This window comes from Anser cygnoides, chromosome 5, assembly GCF_040182565.1.
Source record: "Anser cygnoides isolate HZ-2024a breed goose chromosome 5, Taihu_goose_T2T_genome, whole genome shotgun sequence".
Classification (NCBI taxonomy): domain Eukaryota; kingdom Metazoa; phylum Chordata; class Aves; order Anseriformes; family Anatidae; genus Anser; species Anser cygnoides.
In genome coordinates, this window is record NC_089877.1 from 12,152,024 (window position 1) to 12,178,148 (window position 26,125).

At 44.1% G+C, this 26,125-nt stretch overlaps 1 protein-coding gene and 1 long non-coding RNA gene across 2 annotated transcripts in view; both read right to left on the reverse strand.

The window, feature by feature from the left end:
• LOC106033878 (uncharacterized) overlaps positions 1-1,822 on the reverse strand; it is a 33,140-nt gene extending 31,318 nt beyond the window's left edge. The window contains exon 1 of the long non-coding RNA XR_010831685.1: positions 285-1,822. This is a non-coding gene — a long non-coding RNA (uncharacterized lncRNA). The remainder of the gene's footprint in view (positions 1-284) is intronic.
• Positions 1-26,125, reverse strand: part of NAV2 (neuron navigator 2) — a 422,583-nt gene that overhangs the window by 339,265 nt on the left and 57,193 nt on the right. The window lies entirely within an intron of this gene.

The following is a 26,125-nucleotide window of genomic DNA, read 5'->3' on the forward strand; positions in this document are numbered from 1 at the left end:
CCATTAGATACACATTTTGGTGCCAAAACGGAAAAAAAGGCCAAGCAGGTATTTTAAACTGTTCAATAAAGTTGAACTGTAATAGCTCATAAAATGCTGACTTATTAAAGTTGCCACCTACAGATTTTCAGCTACTCACGGGCAACTGCCAAATAGACAAATCTGGCTGCAAAGCACAAACAGCTCTGCTTAGGAAGCTTTATACCAAAGTTTAATCTCTCCTAAAACACCAAATAAGTGAGTTTTTTTGTACAGTGACATGGAACCCACCAGGCCTCACTCACCATGTGCTGCCTCTCTGAGTGCACCCAGCTACAGATTCCCTCCAAGTCATGCCTCTTCACCTCTGACTTTGGCAAAGGTGCTCGAATTTTAAGCTGCCAGCACACGGGTTTGGTGTAAAAGATGAGTTGAACATTTTGCAGAGGTGCTGGTGATGAGGTAAGCAGTCACGTTTGTCACTGCCATGACTTGTTCAGCAAGTGAAGTTGCTGAGGGCACCACATAAGCAGGCAACACTGCTGCCACAAGGACCCTACCTGTGATTGAAGAGGATCACTCCTCAGCTAAAAAGAGCCCTCACTTTCTTCTGTGAGCTTCAGGTGGTACTCGGGGATCAGATTTGACAGTGCTGTCAATCATCTGCCACAAATATTTAAGGCAGTCTTATCGACTGATGAAACTCTTTTGTTTTAGACTTTAAGAGCTGATTAACTCAGTAACAGGTATCAAGAAGTTGCTACATCAGAGAAATGTGCTTTGTGAGGAAAAAAAAAAACCCACACACACATAGAACCCAAAACACTCAAGCCTAAGAAAAACAAGTTAGGCTGCAAATGCATTACTAAGTGCATCACCAGCTGCAAGCAGCTACACCTGATAAGATGTCAGTAACTTCACCCATCGGATTTTGGCCTAAACTTTTGTAGCTTAGGTACCTTGCTTGTTTTCACAGGCTTAACTATACAATGGTATTTTGTATTTTTACATAGACAGCACAAAGTATTTCCCATTTCATAAGCACATAGCGAGCACTGCCTGTGTGATCCACCACCTGAGTGACAGCCTCCTGCGAGCAGCTGCTCCCCATCCCGAGCAGGACCAGGCTCAGCTCACCAACTTTCCCTTCATCATGTAGGAACAGGAAGCCAGCAAGTGGCAAACGCTGAAAGCGGGAATTTCTAAAAGAAGGGGAAAAAAAAAAAAAAGAAAGAAAAAAGCAGGTCCAAAGAAGTGAGCATAAGCCTTAAGTTCAAAAACACACCAGGACACCTCAGTATGGGGCATAAAATCAAAGGAAGGAGAGGGGGCTTCATGGACTTAAAGGACAGAGGGAATCGCTGGCACATCTGTTTTCCATCCCTAGTGTCAGTCATTAAGTTTCAAGCTGAGACCAATAACCTGAAATTGATTAAAGCTAACTCCCACAAAACCATCCCCGTATTGAATTAAAAGCACCAAGAAAGGCTGTGAGTTTTGATTGACTTTTGCAAGGTCTAATGGCCTCACTTTTGAAAATATTCTGCCTTTCCCATTTACATCACATGGCTTCAGCTTCTAGGTGTTGTTTTTTGTTGTAGCTTTCCTATTATTCAGTACTTTTGCACACTGAAGTTATTAACATACCATAATCAAGCCAACTTTATTTATTCCTTTTGGTAAGCAGAATATAAAACATACATGACAAGGAAAAAAAATCCACGACTAACAGGTCATTTCTAGCACTGACTAAAAACTTAATAGATTAGAGAAGGTAGATTTTTACTGCCTCGCCTCAAACAAGTCAGATAACCAGATAATTCAGCAAAAAATATATTTGCCAACAGCCATCACAGACTAACAAAACGCTGGTGAGACAAGTGGCAAGCGCACATACAGCAGACAGGTTTCGGCAGGTCCTGCATGCCCACGACCCCGGCTCCGTGGGATCTGTAGGTTCACTGTCACTGTAGGTGACTGTGGCAGCTCCACTGAAAGAGCTCGGTTTGCAATCAGACCATTCTCAGGCAAGGAAAAATATAAATGTGTATATATAAAAAATAAAAAGGACTATTCAGCTAATTTAAATGCAGGCATTCAAAATCAAAAGAAAATGGAGTTGAAGCGAAGGTTAAACCAAACAATTAAGTAGTTATAGGCTTCAAAAAAAAAATTGAATTGATGCATTTCACTTCACCAAGACACTGGTGGTTTGTGTTGTATGGACAGAATTCAGCACTATTTTCTGGCTCAAGGGGCCACCGTGTATGTACATACCTCAAATATCAAGGTCTAAATATGGTCTAAAATTCACACTTCTTTTTCTATTGTCATGATGACAACAAAGGTGTTACCAGTCCTATATAAACGACTATCTCCAATATTGCTACTTACATAAAATAACTAAAAATACTCTTAACAGTAATGAAGGGTACCGCGATTATGATTGTACAAACACCGTTTTTCACCTTGAGCTGAACAGGAACACAAAACGCAAGGAAAAAGAACTGGGCAAGTATAAAACTTTCATACACTTGTAAGCTTCCTGGCTCCAGTCAGCAGTCACAGCCTTTTTTCTGTGGCAATATTTCTGGTTGCTTCTTAACGCACCAAATGATGTCCATGACCTTACTTCATCTTGAAATCAAAGCAACCATAGGGTGTACATACTGCCAGGGTAGGAGGTCACCTGGGACTTCCGTGCGGTATACTAGCCACAAAGCCGTGTCAAAACATTTAACAAGCATTATAAAATGGAAGCTAAACAGCTAGAAGGAAATACTGCTGAGATGAGCAGATGTGACAGTGATCTGGTTATTGTTTTAGCCTGTCAGATGAGTATAGATTTCATAAATGAACTGATCACTCAACATTAAATGGCGACTGGGACGGAAAAGCTTAACTGCTTCTCTCCACGTTCAGCGGTGCTGTTCATGAGTTAAACAACGGGCGAGATCAGAGCAGGGATCTGATGTTTCCATCACTGAGCACCACTGCACTACTCTGGTTCACGCCACTCGAGTCCCAGCTGCCCCAGTCTGTGGGTGTCAGTGCCGTGCTCCGTAGCGCTGAGCACATCTGACACACAGGGATCTTAGTGGCAGGGATCTCAGTGGCAACTTCTGCACCCGAACGCGATGAATATCCAAATACGATGACGAGTCAGGACTGCCTTACCGCCCAGCTGATCCGTGAAATTCCTGGCCAAAGCCAGGACAGAGTAACGTACAATGCTCTAGTTCTGCCCAGCTTCCCCTAACCCCAAGCTGCAGGCACAGCAATGCAGGGCCACCTGCCCCACGGCAACACTGCTGGCATTTTTACATCTCTTAAACTGTGTTTCAAAAGCTGGTGCTGCACAAATAATAAATATCCTGATATTCATTGAGAACTCACTTAAAGGGATGTCCTGTATGCCAAGTTAAATCCTTACAAGGTAAAGGTGTAATTCCTTTATTTGTTTTCCTTCCAAAGGACCTCTCGGGTATTGTTTAGCCCTAACAATTTCATTCAATTTGCACCTATACACAGCAGTTGCCAGGCGGTTTCAGATGCTTCCTCAAATCTTTGGTTGCAAGCTTTCAACAGGTAATTAAATCCCAGCCCTTGTGCACAACAGCTTATTGAAATAAACTCATAGCACTGGCTTCAGTTACAGGTGATCACAAGTTCTCTGCTATGGCAAAAAAACTCCGAAAATAAGTGACCTAGGGACTGAAAAACTCTGAAACGTAAAGAAAATTGCAACACCACATCAATTAATTGCCTAAAACTGCAGCAAGAAAAAAAAATCAGTTAGGACAAACTAAATGATGTTGCTTAAGTGTAAGGGAACTTCCTGCAGGAGGACATCAAACACCCATTAACAGAGCTTTCTGTAATGAATCTTGTGATGTTCTGGGATTTTTACACTTGAATTCCTGTTTCTATGATACCTGAGTAGCAGAGAAAGACTGCAAGTGTATGTATGGGCATTTATGGTTCAAAAATGATAGGTCCTTGATTTTTACTTCTTGCTAGTCTTTCAGTCAATCTCGCCTGAAAGGACAACATTCTTCTTTCGATGTCTCAAACTCAGCTCAAGGGAAACACTTCCTGCACTGGGACTGGGGAGCCAAGTGTAAGCAGAAAGGACTGCAGCAAAGCGTGGAGGTTTTTGCAAACTCCTTTTGGAAGATGCATCGTCCTTTGCACCTGATCTGCTCATTTAGATTCAGCTAGTACAAGACATTTACATATCAAATTGGCTTTTTCCGATTAGAAACCTATAGAGCTCTAGTTAATTACCGCTAATGAGAACGGATTTTTACACAGTACCTGTTCATTTACTCTCACGTTTGTGCTACCAGCGCAGCCCCGTTGGGACAGTGACCATCATCAGCCCCCCGAGGAGCACAGCACAACAGCCGTCACCCCGGGTCCCTGTGGCAACACGGCTGTAGCCGCACTGAGTTGGGTCCTGCGGGGGAATGCAGATGTACACCGGCTCCCGAGGGACTTGCCCATTTAAGTCCCATTAGCGTTCGTGGGAATTACGTGCAGAGCACGAAGGCATCGGAACGAAACCGCCGTGTAAGAGCGAACCCACTGGCAGGAGCAAAAATCAGATGTTTCACATTATTTCCAGTGGGAAGAAGATTGGCTCCCGAGTCAGTTCAATCTACTCACCTGTTTTCATGGGAACAAAAGCTCAAAAGGTCAATGTTGAAAACGGAATATCCCGCTTCTCAGCCAACATTTCTCAACAGAAAAAAAAAAAAACATTCTTGTTTTTGTGCTCCGCTTCTCCTATGAGATACTTTCTATCTGGTAGATGTCAAAGCATCTTACAAACACTAGCTCATTAGTCCTCACAATGCTAATGAGTGGTGGCAGCCTACCTCACTTGTGGACAAGAAGAATTTCGCCTCCGTCACCAAGGGACGGTTCCTGGGCCGCCTCCTGATGAAACGCAGACCTGCTGCGGCGGAGAGCATCTCCTTCCCTCCTGAGCTAGGCTGTATGCTTCGTCCGGAATTCAGTCCGGCCGAGAAGACTGAGCACATTAAGCAATATAATGAAATGTCGCTCACACTACAGTGACAGCTATGACAAAACTCTACATGAGATGGATACCTGACTACACAAATAGCAATTCCGATCGTACAGTCAGCACACCAAGCAGCTCAGTGACGGGTATGTTGCAGGCTCAGAGGAAAACACACAAGTCCTGATGCACAATCGCCTATACCATGGAGCAAGGCTCAAACAGCACTGGAGAAGTTAACCACCTCCTCACGGTGACTTAGACCAAACTAACTCTTCATTTCAAACACGCCACCAAGCTGTAATGCGAACTTCTTTTCCCTCTCACCTCACCAATAGGTGGAGGGGGAGCTTTAATATCCAGGCATGTCATTCCTGATAACAAACCAGTAGTCTGCAACAAACGTGTACTTGGTAATGTTTTTGAGAAGTTCAAGTTTTCATTTATTTCCTATTTGTGAAGTCACATTCTCTCTGAATTTATTTTCAAGTAATTGTTTTTAGCTTTTTCCCCATTGTGTCAAAAATTTTTACAGTAGGACACAGCATTTCAAAACCAATTACAGTAAAACTACTCCCTGAGCTGCACTTAAGCCATAGGTTCGCATCACAAAGAGCTCACAGCAGTAACACCGGTACAGGAGGTGGGTGGCCTGCCTTCACCTGCCCCTCTCCCCTCGCCCTACCATAGCCCCTGCGGGGCCGTGCTCCCGACCCAACGTCCCGTGGGCTCCCCGATGCCACGCGTGGCCATGCTAAGAAGATGGTGTATCACCATCTCATACCAGGACCGTTTTCAGCTGCAGCTGAACATTTTTAATACCGAAATTACGTTTTTAGTGTCAGTAGCTTTTAAGGCTCCAGTAATCTGCTCTTCAGCTGCAATTTAGCATTTAAGCACTACACAGTTCCTGCACCAATGCAGGTTACTTACACGCAATCTAATCTTCCTTCTTTTCAGTTTCCCAAAGTCTCCTTATTATTTTTTCAGTAACACAAAGAGGCATAAAGGCAAGAGAGGCCTTAACGATAAACAGTTTCGGAGCAGCTGACTCAATTGGTTTACAAGAATCGATGTAGTTAAATGAGAACAACTCCCTGGTGAACATGGAGATTAAACAATAGCGGTGTAAAAGGAAAAAAAAAACCACCTCTTGCTCTTCATGCACGTGGACTGCCGGTAGTGCTACTCAGGCAGTGAATGACAGCTCTGAATCTTTTTCCTTATATTTCTTCATGACCGTCTCTGGCACAGTGCCTTGCCCTTGGCTAGGAGGAGGGCAGTGCAGCTGAGGGAAGAGACGTCTGCAAAGATGGGCTCAGCTGCAAGGAGCTGGCTCTTCTTCTGAGCACAACGCCAGTAGCCAAGATCCAAACTCAAACCAGGAAAACACGATGATCCTTTATCTCTCCTTGTCTGGATTTTGATATTCTGTGGCTTTCCACGGACGTCACAGCTTCCGGATCCTGTTAAACCACGTGCACCCAGAAGATGCACACAAACTACCTGAAAACACTACTTTCAGTCTTTCTTTCAGAGAAAAAGACAAGCCATCAGACTGAAGCGTCACCAGGCTGAATTGGGTCTTTGGGCTGCCTTCCTCCACCAGCACCATGTGGGCCCACTGCATTTAAGGCACGGCCGGATTCATTTCATGTGGTCAATTATGAAAGATTTCAGATCAGAGTTTTTAAGCCATGTCACACTATCGCCAGGAACTACGCTTAAGGGTATCGTATCTAAGACAAATTACAACAAAAGTTGCGAGGATAAACCTTCAGCCATGAACAGATACATTGGCTGAAGTCTCCACTGATGTGCTTGCACTGATGGGCAATAATTACAGTTCACAGTTGCTAAGAGGCTTCTAACAAACCTCTCCAAGTAATTAATCATAATTAACATAACCTTAGCTATGTTTCAAGCTTTTGGTCCTCAGCTCATTATTTATGGGCCTTTCAAAATCGTTCCAGTACATTAATTTTTCTATTTTTAAGCAAATCTATAAGAAGAGCCTAGCAAATGCTAAAAGAATTACACTTTCCAGGTTATAAATGTAGGTAATGTGCATGCACATTAATAGCTTAGACTTTTTTTTAATGCAGTATTAAGTCATTAATTTATGGTCGACAGAAATGATTAGAATCAAGCAGGACCTACTTCATAACTGAGATATTATGGACACTCAAAAGCTGCAGAATTTACAGACAGTGAAGAATCTGAAAAACGTAACAGGCATTTAAAGTATTTTGTGTACTTGTTAGCATTAATAATAATTTCACATTGCTACAGATGCACATTTTTCTGAACACTTCAAACTTTTTTACCTCGCTTTCAGTTGAAAGGTATAATAAAGTTAGAAAAATACATCTAAAATGAGGTCAATTTGATACGGAAGTACAGAAAGAAATGTAAGGATGCTCAAGTCAAAAATCAGCAAAATATAGATATTTCAGATTCAGATAACTTTGTTTTGTTTTAATTCCCTCTTCAATTTAATCAGGTTTGTCATTTTGGCATGCCTGTAGCACAAACTGCCTGCAGTACTGCATGACGACAACCAAACCGGCCATGCCCGATTTGTGCAGGCTACTGCACAAGATGTCGCAGTGAGGTGCGGAGCTACTAAGCAGGTTTATACAAGTGTAACACAGGTACGATTGCAGGGACCTGTATCCAGCTTCTAGAGTTAGCATCGACCATGTGTACTGTACATGCAGGCACATTTCATGACAGTTTTATAGAGAAACTTGAAGCCTGATACTACAGAATCCTGTCCACAAACACGCAGGACATAAGACCACCAAACCAACTAACAATCATCTGAGCAAACAGAACATTGGAAGTACATTTACAAAAGAATTGGGTAAAGCAGTGTTTTTGTCGAGAAGTGTAATGAATAAACATCAATAAAATGTGAAATGGAGCTTTCCCACACATTTCCCCCAGTCTTGTGCAATTAGGAAACTTATAGCTCAATATTGTTCTCCTCATCGCCCGGAAAATTTGGAGAAAAAAAGTCAGTAGCCCATTAAAGCCAGTACGATTTAAGTACGTTATACTTCAATAGCACACGGCACGTGTAAGGCTATGCACACATTGAGTTATCAGCAAAGCGAGCATGCTCATTCAGTACAGCAAAGCCAGTGCAAGAAGGCAACCAAGGCAGAGGAAAGCCGGTCCCAAACCGTAGTGCCGTGTTAGCAGCACACAAGCAGCTGCTGGAGGTGAGATAGGACCTGCTTCCCCAGGGCCACTTTGGAGTATGAAGATTTAGCCATAAGTGGAAGGTGCTAAAACAAGGAGCAGGCACCCTTCCCCCAGCTAGTCCATAGAGAGCATCCCTCCACCAGCTCCCACGGCAGCAGTGGAGGTATACCTACGCATTACAAGTTGTCACGGCCTCATAACTGAAAAATACTAAGCGATCTTCCCAGTCCATAAAGCCCATAGGTAAGGTGAATTCCTAGCTCCTTTTTAAATTTGAAACGTGTAGAAATGCATTCATTAATAGGAAATGAGGAGAGATTACTGGCCAAAAAGGAGCAGTCAGTCATAACTTTTGTTAATAGGACTAAGCAGAGGTCCTGACCCGTAACTCCTCTTAGAGCTCCTATTCAAGCAGCCAAACGGTCCCTAGAGGCATTTGAAGAACAGGGTGGCTAAATCAGGCAGCACAGTTTATCGCAGAATAACAAAACACAATTAAACCCTTTGTCTTCCAAGACTACAAAGAAGGGTGCAGTTCTGAGAGCGAAAGGCCTTAATATGCTTTGTAAGGCAGACTTTTCAGCAGAATCTGGCTATTAGCCAGCATCTATCTGTGTCACTTTTTAAAGATAATCTGGTTAAACAGCTACATCTTTCCTTATTATGTTTTTTGTTTCCACTATACACATGAAAATTAGCTTAGAGCCTGAGAGGGCTAATTTACATATTTAGGGATATGTTTTATCATTGTGTGCAGATAGGATTTGCAGTCCTTGCTGAATGTGTTGTGTTACCAACCCTCTGGCTTTTCTCTGCCCAGAGAAAGAAAAAAAAGGGCATTTGCATCATGTTAGCAGAGAACATAGCCCAGCTTTCTGTCGGAAGAAAAAAAGCCTTGAATTATCACCCCTCTCTAATAAAGCCAGGGAAAATTGAAGCATAATAGATGCTGAGAGCAAATTTTTCCCAACACCAATAAAATGGTAGGAAGAAGTACTGACTTCTATCCTCTCATTTTCAGGTCACTGTCTTTGAGATTGGGCTCTTGTGAATGTGATGTGAATACAACATGAAAGAAGCACAGCATAAAATTTTTTCACCACAATGGTAGGTGTTTGTAACTGTAAATAAAAATGGATAATTTGCACAAATCATGTTGTCAATCATGTCAGTAGCAGCAGCAAGCGTTCTGCATCTATCACAATTGTACTTGGTGCCTACCTTCAGGCAAAGCTTTGAGAAGCGGGTCTGAGATCTAAAATTGCAAAGCACCAGTGTATATTTACCTCTCCTGGAGAGAAAAAAAGACTTAGGGGAATAAAACATAAGAAACCCTGTCTTAGCACTATTCCAGTCTATCTATTTGAAGAGGGAAGTAAAGAAGCAATTCTAGGATATTGATATATTACCACCAATTTACATCATTTAGTATCTGTGGCAGAGAAGAAGGAAAAGGTCCTGATAAAAGGTAATAATGGAGGAAAGTATTAACAGAAATAGCATTTAAAAATATGAATATAGTTTGCAATCCTGCTAAACAGAATGGCCTATCAAATTCAGCAGTGCACTCCACTGGACCAAATGGCATCTCAGCCTATGAAAGGGGCTACGATCCCATCACCAGTGCACCCTGTTATATCTAGGTTTCACTGCAATATCAGGCTGTTAGTGTTTTTTATATACACCCACATAAAGTATTAAATGGCATTAAATTGGTACTTTTTACATATACACATACACGTGATTAAGCAAAATGCTGTACATGTACTGCTATAAAAATGCCACGGTCAGAGTAATTTAACCTACACTGAAGTTAACACGACAAGACACAAGCACTAGGAGAGCAGCATCTTTTTTTGGGAAAGGAAAACTGAAAGAAGAAGAAGCAGTTTTTACCTTGACTGTATACGCCTGTTAGGCTGGCAGAAAACAGTAACAACATTCCTAGAAAGTTTGTAGCACAAATATTCCAGCTTGTTCGATTAGGAGCAAAAGTACAAACCTCCCATATTCCTATAGAAGTCAACGGAGCTGTGGCTTCCATGAAATCCTGCATGATGCTGTACATGTGGACTCTGCAAAGTCTCACATGACAACTAGCTTATTCCACACCTAAGAAACTGAAGCTCCAGAAGCTGCTGAAACATGAGTGTCAGGAATCGGAGAAGCTGCCAGGCACACGTGCAGGCAGTAACCCGGGACCCTTGCAGGCTTGTGCCTGGGTTTTGTCAGAATCTTACTGCAGCCAAACAGGTTCAACAAAACTCCACAATTCTCAGAAACCAACACATTCTGTCATGATGAAGTTACGGGTGGATTTTTCATCCTCCTCTCCAAATACCTGCCACAAGACCCAGCAGCCCAGCTTTCTCTGCAAACTTTGCATTTGGTGGAGCATCTCCAGCTGGCACCTGGCAGCAACTCCAGGTTCAAGACATGAGGGCTATTTGTTAAGTTTTGTTTCTCGGTAAGTCGTATTTCATGCATTCTTACTGTAAGATTAATAAAATAATAGTAGAATGCAAGAGTTCAGTCACCATGATGATTTAATGTACATACCTGGAGGCATAAATATAAGCAGTTAAATCCACCCATCTGAAACGCGCCTGAAAGTTATGCCGACTGCCACCAAGCACACAACTTCAAGTTCATGCAACATCTAACGCTGAAAATACTGGCAACAGTATTAAAAGACAAGAAATATTAGTATTTATTTATACAGTTTGATCCTGCATGTCAAATGTTATCGTTTAAAATACCACTGAGTCCCCTCTACATTACTTTTTTCCAGTTCCATACTGATATGAAAAACTTAGCCAGGGAACAGGTCAGTAGTAAGCAATTCCCACATGTAGAGTTTAATCACCCAATTCTGTTTACTAGTTTTACTATGCCATCCCATTTCCTAATTCTATTTGCTTTCCCGCTGTGAAAATTCATAGACTAGTAGGCTTCTCCATCTCTGCTAACGAGTATTTTATTTTTAAGATCTTACTTAAATACAATTACTGTGTCTGATTCAGTGCTTTTCACTCAGTTATTAAATACATTATTTGAAAACCTAAGTTACACAGGAAGTACCTTTCAAGTTTTAAAATTAGAAGGCGGCTAAGGCCAAAAATGAGGCAAAACTAAATATTAACTGATAGAGAGGGGGTGAAATGTGGCTTGCTTTAGCTTCAAAAACTAAGATTGGTTCACATTAAAACCCAGGACAGGGGTAAAAACAACAATTTCACTAACAAAGATCACTTATGTTCCTATGAATGTTTTACCAAATCCACCAGCAACACAGCATCAAAAGACAATTAATCTCTCTAACCTCTTCTTCAAAAACATGTATATACACAGATATACAAAAAGAAAAGGTAGCTGACAGTCCAAAAGCTACAACAGCTAAAACACCTGTCAATAAAAATTAAATTTAACAATAATATCAGCTATGGTTCCTTTGACTGCAGGTACAAAGGAGCGTAAGACTTACAAATACTCTAGGTTAACATTATTTCCAGCTGTGTCTTGCTACTTGCAGTGGCAAAATGAATTTAAACCATATATTTTGGGCGACATCCAAAATACAGTGTTATAATTAGAGGCAAGAACATCCTGTCCAGACAAATAAAATAAAAGGTATCCAGAGGAATAATGCTGGAGGGATTACACACAGCGGCACAGCTGAAAAGGGAGGGTGGAGGAGGACCCGCTGAAGGGTGATGAATACTGGAACACAGCTACAATTTGTGATAACATTTAACCCTTTGCCCTCAATTTAGAAGCTCTAAGACATTAAATGAATACCAATATGTCAATAACCTAGGACAAACACAAGCTCGGAGAGAACACAACCCCTCCGCCTAACAGCATCCCTCTTTGTCTTCCAGCTCACGGGAGAAGCCCCAGACCCAGAAGGCTGCAACCCGCAGCCGAAAGCTGCCGGGGCAGCCAGCACCTGCAGCAGAGGCTCATCTGCTCTCCTCTCGCCCTGCGCAGCTGCCCCGCAGGTCACCGTGCTTGAAAGGTCCGTCCACAAGCGCCGAGGCAGTATCTGTCACTGCTGCAGCTGTGTGGTGAAGTGGTTGGCGTGGATAAAATAATTCCCTCCTAGGGAAGGATTTATACAATATGCCAGACATTAAACAAACACACGCAGCTACTAGTTTGAGATTATAAATTCATTCACCTACAGACAACAGCTAGGTAAAAGGCAGTCTAGTTTTCCTTCACTTTCCCAACAGAGAGATAACAGAATTTGTTCAATTCAGGACCACAATGCTGGAAAGAAGTTTTCAGGACAACACACTGGTGGGAATTAAGGTGGAAACATCAGTACACAAAACGGAGTCCAAAACAGTGTGGTGGTTTTACTCGGGTGGGTGGCCGAGCTCCACCTCAGCCACTCTCTCACTCCCCCTCCTCAAAGGGAAAGGGGGAGAAAATGTAATGCAAAGGGCTCAAGGGTTGAGATAAGGATGGGGAGATTGCTCAAGAATTGTTCTGACGGGCAAAACATACTCTATAACAGTGTCTATAGCACTTTGTCTCTGCCGCTCCTTCACTGTCACTCTCTTCCCCTGTGCTGTGGGGTCCCTCCCACGGGATGCCGTCCTTGCCGAACTGATCCGGCGTGGGCTGCCCACAGGCAGCAGCTCTTCAAGGACTGCTCCAGATATGGCTCCGTACCACGGGGTCCATCCCCCCAGGAGCGAACTGCTCCAGCACGGGTCCCCCACAGGCAGCAGCTCCCCCCAGACCCCCTGCTCCTGCGTGGGCTCCTCTCCACGGGCTGCAGCTCCGGCCCGGGGCCTGCTCCTGCGGGGGCTCTCCGTGGGCCGCAGCCTCCTCCAGGCCACATCCACCTGCTCCACCGGGGGCTCCTCCACGGGGGGGCTGCAGCGTGGAGATCTGCTCCGTGTGGGACCCATGGGCTGCAGGGGGACAGCCTGCTTCACCATGGGCCTCTCCACAGGCTGCAGGGGAGCTTCTGCTCCAGAGTCTGGAGCACCTCTCCCGCCCCTTCTGCACTGACCTTGGTGCCTGCAAGGCTGTTTCTCACTCCTCTCACTCTCTCCCAGCTGCTGTGTAGCAGCTTTCTTTTTCCCCCTGTCTTAAATATGCTCTCACAAAGGCTCAAACAACATCACTTATTGACTTGGCTCTGGTCAGCAGACCCTTACGTAACATGGGGCAGCTTCTAGGTTTTTCTCATAGAAGCCACCCCTATGGCCCCCTGCTACCAAAACCTTGCCACATAAACACCCTACAAACAGGGAAAAGTTAAGTGTTGCATTCCCTTTAAGATCCCCATGAGTAAAATTGCTAACACCTCCAATATCCATTACGCTAACCATTTGGCCTGCAAAACCCTCTGAGGAAGGGACACTGCCAAATCTCTGCTTCCAAACATGACTACTGTGAGCTACGTAAGCCTCCATCCTGCCACTGCTCCAGTGCTGCCGGCAGAGGTGCACGTCTTCTCGCGCCCTGCTCGGCTCCACCTTTCATGTAACATACACGAAATTGCTTAGTTTTTCAAGTGTGCCTTAATGCTGCATGCACTGGGCTGCCCGATCTGTGATGCTGTAGCAGGCCAGGTGGTCTTAGCATCTCCTTTGCCATTAGTGAGTGGGAAGGGAAGGAGACCGAGAAGTGCCGTTGTGGTGCGGACACCAGCAAACCCTTACCCAGATCCTGCACCCAGGGAGGCTGCCCAAGGCAGAAACCAGGGCTTGGCTATGAAACCAGGGAGACGGGGAGGAAAGTCGTCTTTGTTTGATCACAGCTGAGAAGAGTCCAAACTGAGAGACCTCGTCCTACTCTCACCTCACCGTGACACACCCAGCCCAGAGCACAGCCAGGCTGCGCTCGCTGCTGCGCACCTGAGGCAGGCACCATGTTGTGCAACGGCTTAATCACCAGCAGCAATTTGCTCCTTATCACTCCCAATGCCGTGCATTTCTTCAAGCTGCCTTGCCCTGCCATTCGAGGGCTACATTTTATTTCCAGCTCAAATTAAAGGCTGCCGAAATCCATCATGGTCTCGCCTCCCCGCATGAGGAGTCAGCTCTTATCTCGCAGTGGGGGGAAGTGAAAATGGGCTCGGTTGCCTAGAAACCTGAATGAGCATCTTTAAGCGAAAAGCAACTTCTGGGCTGTCAGTGCAGGTGCAGAGAGTCCAGGCGAGGTGAGGGGATGGTGCCAGCCTCTGCACCTTTCACCTCTACTCTGGACTGGGAGACCCCTTCCTGAGCAGAACTACAGGTAAACAGACACTGGCCTAAAACTGACCTGATTTAAGATTTTTAAGCCATGTGGTTGTAGGTGCTGCTGCAGAGCATCAGTCCCTGGGTCAGGAAGGGCCCTTCCTATCGGGCCACAAGGGTTTGAGCAGCTCACACCCACATGGAGGCCTTCATTCACTTAGTTCTGTGCTTGGCACCACAGGCACCTGCTCACTGAAAGGGAATCCAAGAATGAGCTGAAGACACATCAAGAGGGTGTACAATAACAACGTATTACATACAGTGTTATTCATCCTACAGAAAGCATGGGCTGGGTTGCCCTGCCCTCAGAAAGAATGAATTACATTTGTACTTATGCAGAAATCCAACCTATTTGTCATATGAAATATAGATACATATATGTATACATGCACACTTCTAAATTACAGCATTTCCTACGTATGTACTGAGAATGTTTTCTTTTAATTTACAAAGAAACCCATGATTAATAGTGTTCTAAGAGAAGTCTTTCATGAAATTTGGTATTAGATCTCCAATCTGTTCCTATGAAAGATGTTTCTGCTAATGAAGGGAAGATCTTCAAGATATGCCTATAATTAATGTACATCATATCCTACATATTGGTTATGTTGATAGCTACGTCATGAAAGAATCTGAAAAACAGTAATTTGAACGTTAGCTGAATTTTGAGACTACCAATAGTAAAGGCTAAAAGCAAACAGTGAAAGACAGTGAAGTACCACGGCAAAGAGCTTGCCCATGAAGAGTTTTCCAAGCTGAGACTCCAACTCCTTGAGCAGCTCTTGCTGAACGACTGGATGGCACGGCCCTCCTGCACCGAGGGTTTTCCAAAGGGCGCTGAGCCACGCTGTGACTGCACCTTCCATGCCAGGAAGCCAGGTACATGGAAATAACTGATTTGATTTTGCTATGTATCCATTAAAATGGGTGCAAGATGTATTACGCTTCTACTGAGTTAACAACATTACAAGCAGCTATCAATAGCTACAATCAAACCGTCTGTGCTTTGTCAATCAAAGCACGTCAACTATGACTAGCTATAATCAAACCATCCTTTGCATACAGGATTTTATATGAAAATTAGTATATTGAATTCTAGAGTCATTACTGTGTTTGTATTTATCTTGGAAAACAAAGAAATTGACCTCAGTCTGCACAAACCTTAGTACCCCTCCCATTCAAACAACAGTATTTATTTCCCTATCTTGCAAAAACACCAAGGGTTCTGCAGCCTTCAGTTGTTACAGTGAGTGATCAAACAACGCTCAGGCAAAAAGGAAGAATTCATCAGCGCAACCAGGAGTTCTGTCCTGCTCCCTCTTCTTGCTGTACCCCCTTTTTGGGTTGTCACTGCTAGCACCTACCACGCACCCCGAACATTCAATATTAACGCAGCCATCAGTGCCCTGACGAAGCAGTCACAATACAAGAAAACTTAAAGCAAGGGTCCTGTTCTGACACTTATTTCATGTTCAGCTACCCCTGTCTCAATTTACACCTAATTTAGAATCATCTGCTTGACACGCCGGGTCACGTCGGGAAGCAAGCAAGCTCATTCCCAAGTCCTGGCCCCAGACAAAGACGAAATAAATCCCGCTGCTGGCTAGCGCACCTCACTACCCACCGAACTCCAGGCACAGAACCATCTGCACTTTCCCCCAGACGTGAGAGGGACACGAGCACAAGCAGCTGGAAGCGAGCAGCACGTCCTAGCACACGGGTGTGCGGGAGCCGGCCGGCAGCTCCAGCCCCAGCTGCACTGAGCCGTGCCCCCAGCTTCCTCCCCCGGGACCACGTTATCAGCGCATTACCAGCCAAGGAGGTGAAAACAAGGGAACGGGACTGGGAAGTGAAGGAGGCAGAAATCAAATGAAAAATACACGGCAGCTGGTCAGTGAGACTCGATTTTCAAATCTAATCTCAGTTTGTGCAGTCAATGGGGGAGAAATGCCACAATTTGCATGACAAGAGCCAAGTGAACTGAATAGTGGCAAATCAATTCTGTGAGAGAAGATAAAGCAGAATATACCTAATATATTAGCAGCAAGGTAGAATTCAATTCCCATAATGTCTGAAGATATTGATTAAAACCGACACTTTTGTATTATTATTATTATTATCATTCCTCTTCCACTTAGGACTTGGAAACAACTGAGCCATATAAAGATGCAGTTGTCTTCTACAAATGGAAACATACTTCGCTGTTCAAGAAAATAATGTAAAGTCCACATCCGTTAGAAGTAACAGCCCTAGAAAATGTTAGACCTGGGCATTTCAGCATGTTACAAGGAATTGTGCTCACTTGGGCGCAGGTGTGGATTCAGTGGCTTTAATTTGTACCTATCAGTAGAGAAGTGAATAGTATAGCTGAAAGGAAATATTAGTTCTTATTTGCCTTGTAGTTAATCAGGTAACACTGTAACTCTGACTTCCTTCCCACTTATTCAGATATGAGTGTCAATGTTGACTTGCTGCTGAATTGAATAACTTTCATAATCACTACTGGGTTTAATATTAAAATATTCTCAAATTGGGCACTTGTCTTCTATAATTGAAAACGACTTTAGCTCTAACAAAATCCTTCTTCGCCTCGCTTGGTCATTACCTCATTAAATAATTTCATTTTTAAAGAAGATGTTCCAGCTGCATGAGCCTCGCTGATCTGACAAGGTAGGCATGTTGAGGACACAAAAAAATAAAGTACCTACCTGTGATGTTGCTGCCTGCCACTAAGCAAAAGGTAATTGAAAAGAAAAAAACACCCAGTTAGGCATGCTGAGAAGTCCACATTGCTTTTTTTATACAGTGCATGTCTTCATACTTATTAGAGACAAAGACTGAGGGAAGCTCAGCCAGTGCCGGCGCTGTTTATGTCACGTAATCTATTCAGTGCAGCACTAGAAAAGGATAGTCAACACATCTGAACCTCATCAATGCCAAATCCTCTGACATCGTTACCAACCCAAAGAGAAACCCCTGGGTCCCACTTCCAGCGCAGCAGATTTCAAGGCAGCCTTTCCCTGCGAGGCGCAGAAGCCAGCCAGGAGCTCCACCGGCTCCTCCTCGAACCCTCCGCACCTCCACGGGCCTGCACGCGGCACCCTCCTCACGGTGGGCAGCGACCTGCCACCGCATGGCCCCAAGGAAGGCGGCCCGTCGCGCTCACAATTTGGGGGAGGCCCGCGGAGCTGAGGGATGCTGGAGGTCCCGGCTGTGTCTCAGCGGTAGCGGGGTCCCCCTGGGGTTGGGCAGGCCCCTGGCAGCTCACGCAGATCCCAGACATGGCGGCGTCCAAACCTGACCCGTACACTAACATTTTCTTCAGTGGGCATCAGACTTGTGTTCATATGTACTAGTCTCCGTAACCAACTTGAGATGGAGGCAACGCTTGCTCCCTAAAGTGGAATTATATCTTTATCTGCACTGTAGCATAATATGCCGCGTAATTTTTACAGCAGTTCTGCTGTCACAATCATGAGAGGAAACAAGTATTCTGGATTTAACGATGAGGATAAGGGGGAAAAAACAGAACAAAACAAGTACAAGCACATGTCAGCAGCAGGGCACTGAGCCCAGTTCCCGTACCCAAAAGTCAATGCATGATCGGGTTTTGAATAAAAAAGACTGTTTTCCCAGTTTGCTTCTGATAGTTCCTTTGGGAAATAAACCTTCACAAAATTATTCCTCAGGTTTTTTGTTTGTTTTGTTAATTAATAGTGCAAGGTTTATCTCACTCTGGTTGCTGAATGGAAGCTCAATCTCAAAAAGACGTACCAAGATTTTTTCATTATTATTTTTTCAATACATAGCAAAAAATCTATAAATACATGGTCTAAAATTTGGTTATCATGACAATGTAATTATGTGGTCCTGCCTTTAAACTGATTCAGAAACAGCTTGAAGTACACATTGCAGCAATTCAGATCTTTTTGCTTTTCTGGTATTGGTTATTCACTTTTAATTTTCTGGGTGGTGGAGAATGAGAGTCTATCAGCTCCCAGCCCTGATCTGCACAGAACAGGACAGAAGCATCCCACTATGCTAGCAATGTCTCAGCTAAATATTTAGGCTTTTAAGAGGAAACATTAAATACTACTCATTTTATTGCCAATTATGCAGGCTAGAATAAATGAAAAATGAGGGGAAAAAAACATTTCCAATGTCATTAAAATATGGTGATGAATAAACCAGTTTGAACAAAAGGAATTAGGTATCACGATGACTTTTTTGTTCACAGAAGCCAGATTAATAACGTAGGATGAATAATTTATAGGCTAAATTTCTAAGTTACCAAGAATGGATTTTATTTTACTCACAGTTTGTAGATAACACCACAGATCCTATCTGAAACGCAGAGCATTAACAGTTCACAAATTAAAAGTGCTAACTATTCTAAGTAACTAAAACTCAACCAAATTCAACCACTGAAAGAAACAGTTCTGCCTTTCTTCCAAGTCGCACACATCGCTACCACTTCCTCTGCGGTGACCACAAGCACCCTAGTCCCTCCTCAGCCTCTTCTTCCAGCCACCTGAACAAAAATGGCACTATAAGGGACCTGACTTACCTTAAAGTTACTACATAGTAAGGAGAAAAGGACCAAAATATTTTATCAGGTTTGCAAAAAGAGGCAGACAGCAAGCCCCGGCCTAATAACTCACGCTGACGGGTAAGCTGCCCGGCGCGGCCTTGCTCTCCTCTGACAGCCCCACTGGTCAGCTCCTGGCACTCCACCAGGCATGAACACCGAGTAACATACCCTCGTGCAGTATGCATGGCCTCACGCAGTACAGATTCAAATATTAATTGTGGAGTTTACTCAAATCCTACTTCTTATGAAAAATATTCTTGCCCATAACCTCCTTAGGTAGATGACTACTACATTCTTGCCAGGGACACGAGCATGTGATTGATTAAACCAGGCCTATTTCTGGATCTGTAATTAAGAATGCCTATAGCAAGAGTTCAGATAAAGGGAAACATTGTCATAGAGACTTAATCAAAAAAAAATCAAAGTTCTTATAATTTGTTTGTTCAAATATATACCCTCTTCTGCTTTCAACACTTAAACTGATTATTGACATCCTAAATGCCGTGGCTATTCAGATACGTCCCAGAAAACCTGCCAAGAATCCCTACCTGCTGTGAATTAAGTGGAGACCTAAATGTTTTAGGCCAGGCAAGTGGAGGTACAGCAATACAACCCCCAGGGCAGCAGGGCACTAAGTCATTCGTTGTGGCTGCCGTCCCACTGCTGGTTTGTTAGGAAGAAACCACGCTCCTCCTCAAAATCAGCTTTGGGATTTAAAACACGCATATTAAAGATCAGCATTACATAAAGGATAACGAGCTAAACTAAGACGTTAGCAGCAAGACCCATGACAGACTGGAAAATTCCTTTTCTTCACATATTTAATTTAAAAAACATACGTATAAAATAAATGAACACATACCTCAACGTCATAGGTACCGTATTAAGAAGAATGGTACAGGTTAACATGAAGCTACGGCTTCAAATCACACAAGCTCCTTTCATAACATCTGTTTACAAAAAATTACATCTAAAAATAATTAACTCCTAGGAATTTCAACTAGCTTTGCTCACGGGTCTTATATTTAAGAAGGCTGGTATTAATACTTTGCTCTGAAGAGTTCAATTCTCGCTTGATTAAAAATAGTACAATTAAATCTGTTTCTGCCAAAGAGGGAAGAAAGTCAATTTTTTTCTAGTTAGCAGAATTTTGAATCTGCTAACTAATTTTGTAGTTAAATTGGGCTAAGTGAAAGTAAAACAAGGCCCATTTGCTTGTGTCCCTTTAGATATAACAACCTGTGTCACCCCAGCAGTAACAAACTGCCCGAGCGCATTGCTCCCGGAAAAGGAGAGGTTTTCAGGAAAGCTGGTGAGCGCTCCCATGAATCAGTCTGCAAAGATGATGGAGGTGAGAGCCATTAAATGACCGAGGTAACAGCAAAAAGTAAACTAACACAGACTAAGTCTATATTTCCATCGTTGTTTTCACACCGCTGATTTGCTAAATGACCCGGTGAGGATGGAGCACATGCGGGCAGGGTGCAGCTGAGGCTTACAGCGCCTGAGCTCATTTCTGCCACCCCATTCCTGTCCCCTGCCAAGCACATTAAAGGGAATGACACTGTTGTCTTATGGCTCCACAATGCTGGTGTTAGTGCACCAAACTCCAGACCAGGGCAGGCTGGGCTTTACCTAACGTACGAGTCACCCAGCAGCTTCTCCCACCACCGATATGATTTCATCAGCTTATTAACCACAGATAAAAAATTGATCCCAATTGCTACCCTTCTAGGCCAGTGGAAATTCAATATATCCTGGCTGGAAACACCCATTTGCATTGCTCAGGCACACCATGAGCAGCTGACAAGGGCAGCTTCCAGCAACAGAGCAGGGAGCCTTTCACTGACAGCAGCCCCATGAGCACCAGGTCTGGGGCTGTCCGCAGAGAAGGAAATGCTGAGGAACAATATGAAAAATCAGAGCAACAGACGGGGAGAAGGAGATAATATCCTTTAGTATCGATCAGGGGCTTCACTAGAAATACTCCTGCCAGATTAGTTTCTGCAGCTCCCTGAGCCACCACCTTCAGAAATGACTGGTTCGCTGCATACATTTACAACGAATAATAATCAACTTCTCAGCTTCTTATGACTTCTTTTTTTATTATTCCTTAATCTTAATGTACCAGCATTCAACTATCAAAACGCTTTTCTGATAACAAGGCTTGAAAGTGAAGATCACATGCATCACATGCATCAAAGAACACATACACAAGAAATGATCCTGGTGTTTCATTTGAAAAAAAACATTTTAAATGTTTCAATTATAAATGATACTATTGACAGAAGTGCAAAATAAGTCTATTATACTTATGTGCAGGTTTGCCGCTGTCAACCGGAATGAAAATTTTATTTTATATACAAGGAAGTATTTTATATACAAGGACTTTATTTGCGATACAAGGAAGTATAATTCCAGTCTTCCCTCCGCTCAGTTCAGATGCGCCGTACTAGTTTCTCTTTTAAATCATCCATGTCTTCATGTTTCTAACTGAACTTTTTTTTATTGAAGGTTTCCTGAGCAGCAAAACAGGCAGACAGGTATAAGTTAAAAGAGCCAAAGCTTTGAAAAGTCAGAGGGTGGTCATGATGATCTGCAGTTTTCTGGTGCATCGCTCCGCATCAGATGAGTGATCCATCGTTTGGGACCATTTCCAGGAGCGGTCCATCTGCGCTCAGCACGACCGTGTTGATGGGATCCGTGCAGAATCTTTCACCTGATCTTCAACAGCTCCAGAGAAAAATGATTTTTAAAAAGGTTTTTAAAAAGAACTAAGCCAATAAATTGTAAGCTGCCATGCCTGAAATACTATCTCTTGACATCTTTGGTACACCTAAGTCGTATTAGTTGCCTTCTGCCACGCGTACATAGCATTTAATAGGATAGAAACAAATGAAACAGAATGGGAAAAAATGTATTTTCACCCATGATATCACAGCACACACAAAAAAAAATCACAGGTAAGTGGTTTTGGCAACATGCATATCTACAGTTCTGAATTCTTTCTAGTGTAATCCACCTGTTCTATCACAAATGCCTGAAAGAGCAACAAGACAACACCAAAGAATGAAAAAACCTCCCCATCCACTCTCTATCCTGCGTGTGAGAAAGACTACAGGGCAAAAGCCCCTAACCCTGATGTCCAGCAAGGCAATCCTGTGGGAAGTGCCTGATCTGAGGGGAAGAGAAATAAGCCAACTGCTGCTGAACAAAGCGTTGTGCGGAGTCACATTAAGACACCTTAAATGCTGATGGGATAGGAAATCCTGTTCTCGTGCCACAGACCAGCCGCAGGTGAGAGGAGGGAAGGCAATCCCACTGCTGCCAGCCCAGCAGGCGGGTGACAGCGGCAGAGGTGGCCCTGCTGCTGTAAGCCTGGTCACCGCGGCACCTCCTGGTCCCTCAGGGAGCCCAGGTCAGGGAACTCGGCCAGCGCAGCCGTTCACATCTTTATTGGTGAGAGAGAAGCTCATAAGGAGTCTGCCCTGGGGAAGAGAGCAATGCTGGCATTTTTGGCTGCAGCCTCCCAGGAGACCAGTTCAGATGGACTGTAAAAACCCAGCAAAGAGGCGATTCCTAAGCTGCTTAAAGTCACCCTAAGAGCCCGCACACGGGTTCTAGCTCAAGCGCAGGAGAGATGTGAGATCACATTGTTGAAGAGAGCCCGGCTGACCCCCTTTCGGTGTTATCGTGGTGCTCGATCCCACACCTCGATGCCACCAGAAGGCCAAGGACTCGCTGCTTCCCCAGGTCCCAGCCGCACGCTCCCCCTCCCTGCTCTCCTGGGGCAGCCACTGCTCCTCCGGACATCTGCTGGGCCTCTCTCTGCCCCAGCAGTAAACCTCTCTGCAGGGCTTCAGCCCTCGGACCTGGAAGCCAAACTGGCTTAAAAGCAGCAAAGAAAGCAAGGCAGGTAAGAACGGCTTGTTTCATGATCCCCTCCGGTATCCACTCAGCATTGCTACTGCTTAAACTGCAGTCAAAACATTTTCGGAAGTATACGGAAATGGCTTTCAGTCTCCATGTTCAGCAGTATAAAACCAAACACTCCACACACAGAAAACACGTCCCTGAAGCCTTACAAAGCCACAGGTAAATGCTCATACTTTGCTCACGTTCTGGAAGTCCAAAGCACTTGTGTCTTGAATGCAAGATCACTGGAACACAGCACGGCAAGAAGAAGGTATGCAAGGAAGAGAGCAGTTGCTTTTTGTTTGGTTTTTAATCCCCCCCCCCAAAGCACACAAAAGCTGTCCTTAATTATTTGGCTCACAACTCTAAAGATGGAGACTGCAAGAAGCAATTGTAGCATCGCTTGTATCGAGCACTGTAGCAGATCCCCTAGTGTGGAGAGGAGGACCCAAAGCAGGTGATGCGGACAGACGGGGCTACATCCAGCCCCCTGGCTGCTCCTGGCACTGACACACGCCTTCTGCCGCACCATTCCAGGCACAAGCACTGGGAATGGTTTCTTCCCAAGCTGTCTGTGTCATGGAAAGCTTACGTTCTCTCCTTCCAGACTACACGACAATGAAGAAAAACACACAACTGCAAGAACAGCCCTCATCTGTTTCCTGAGACTACAGGGCTGCGAGGTGCCCCTTGTGCCCGAGGGTAGAAGGGGTGCAGGAGAGCACCGAGAGGAGTAAGGAATGATTACAGGCACGGGAAGAGGAGTCACGACTGTAGGAGTCCGGGGCATAAGGATGAGAGCACCTGGGCAGTGAAGGAGTAAAGGGTACAATGCGGTAGGATGAACATCCAGCTAGTGCAGAAATGCACTGGAAATGAAGGGGGAAAGCACAAAATTTTCTGCGCAAGAAATCAGGTGAAGAAGCAGCATAAATATATGCATAGGTGAGAGTTGGAGCTTGAATTATAGAGGTGATGGAGAAAAAAGGTACTATGAGTTTCAGGGAGAGAGTTGTGCTATGTTTGACAGAACACTTCTCTGGCTCTTGTGCCACAAACAGACAAAAGCAGTAGAAAAACCTCACAGCTATAGGGAGCTTCAGTCAAGGCAGCACTTTTCTTCCCGACCAGCCATAGTAGCATTGCTCTGTCTTCAGCTAGAAGGAACGTAGAAGCCTCAGCCCTTACTGCTGGTCCTTATTCCAAATCACCCCAACCTGCTATTGTACGTCTCGGAAGTGTGGTGCCACTATTCTTATTTTGCAAAATCCGAATGTTTCAGGTGTTAAAGGAGAAAGGAACAATTGAACAGGGACCTTTGGAAGTGTATCTGACCCGCTCATTATCCCCTTTCACAGACTTTTCCAATAGGCAGATTTTGAGCTGCCAGATTCATTGTTCAGGTGGCAGGGAAGTGGGCCACCAGACTCCCTGAGGTCCCAGCTGCTCCTGCTCTATTACGATCAGGACTCCTATTAGAGGCAACATATCCTACCCTGATTAAAATGTTCCCTGCATGGGCTTTACACCAGCCTAAACCTGCCAATTTCAAAAGACTTGCCCTTGATTTATATTAAAGTAAATGAGAGTAGAATTAAATAGTTCATTTTTTTCCAACCACATTTAAATCATAAACCTATAATCCGGCAGCATCAGGAATGCTTTATTTCCAACACCCCTATTCATTTGCGAGTAATACAATGCCATATAAGACTTTTTTTTTTTTTTTAAAACAATCTCCCTGGTCCATTTTCCTTCGCTTCCTGAAGAACCTCACATCAGTGCGTAATTTTACTGCTTTGCATCATATACTTCAGGCTATGATTTGACGTTGCTTTTTTCAGCAACAACAGCTCGAAGAATTCTGAAGCCGTGCAATTTGTTTCCAGTGCCCACCACACCAAATCACCTCCCCAGTTTTGTAGATACCATTGCTTGAAAGTCACGCAGTGAATCAGAAGTGGGAACCACCTGGATTAACAACTCACACAGACTCCTGAAGTTGGCATTGCAGCTGGAGCTCCTATGCTAAGAAAGGTCTAGCAGACATGAAATGTTCACGCCGCCCCAAAAACATCCACAGGGTGGAACCTGGGATTTGGATCCAGACATGTTTAGAACCATTTTCAGATCCTCATTTGTTTTCTCTCAGAGAATTCCTCATAAGCTCAACCGAGTCAGCAGAACAAGGTTAACACAAAACTGGAAGCGTCCCCCGTGTGAAAGCCTCCAGCTACTTTTTTTTTCCTGATTTCAGGATGTTCAGCTGGTAAGAACTTGTTTAGGGCTCAAAGTCTTGAGGCCAAGTTTTTCCACCCACTAACGTGATGTGTCCCACCTCCAGAGCACCATTTATTATACCCCAGTTTTATTTTATAAAACTGGGGTTTTATTATACCCCAGTCGCTACTGTTATTTTCATTGTGGTATCACAAACTTTCACCTGCTCCCTCATCACGATTAGATACTGAGGGGTTTTTTTCCTACTTGATTTTACTTCACCGATCTTAGGACTTCTATTCAGTAAAAACAGGGTCTGGTTGGTTTGTCTTTTAATATATTTTGTGTCCCTCACTCATCATATGCTACAGAACCACAGCTTCTACAGCATCCAAGGATACCCTCACCCTAGGTAATTCCTTATCTAAACCAGAGCAAAAAGAAAACGACATGGTAAATAACACTTTACAGCACGGAGTAAAATTAGCAAGAGCCCGTATAGTAACTCAAGTTTGTGTGATGTTTAGTGCTGTACCAAACTTAACACCCAGGTATAAACCCATCTGCAACTTAAACGCTGCATCCTTCCTTACGTACTCCGTCACGTAAGCATCACCAAAGGAAACTAGCCTTATCTACTCGAGTTGTTCCTCTCCCTTGTAAGTAATACCTTGCCTAACAACAGCATATGGTACCCGCCGATAGTGACACCCCGCTCCCAGCGATAGCGCTGCCCCTTCCCATTGAAGCTGCCCTCAGCTGGTGAATCAGCCTCTGCCAGCCACGGTACTGCTGCTCCCTTGGCAGCCAGCGCGCTCCTGTGCCGCGTGCTGCCAAGCAAGGATGCCAGTCTTTGGACACCAGCCTTTGGGATGGAGCCAGATGGATGCTTTCTGCTGCTCCTCTGCTATATGAACTTGAATA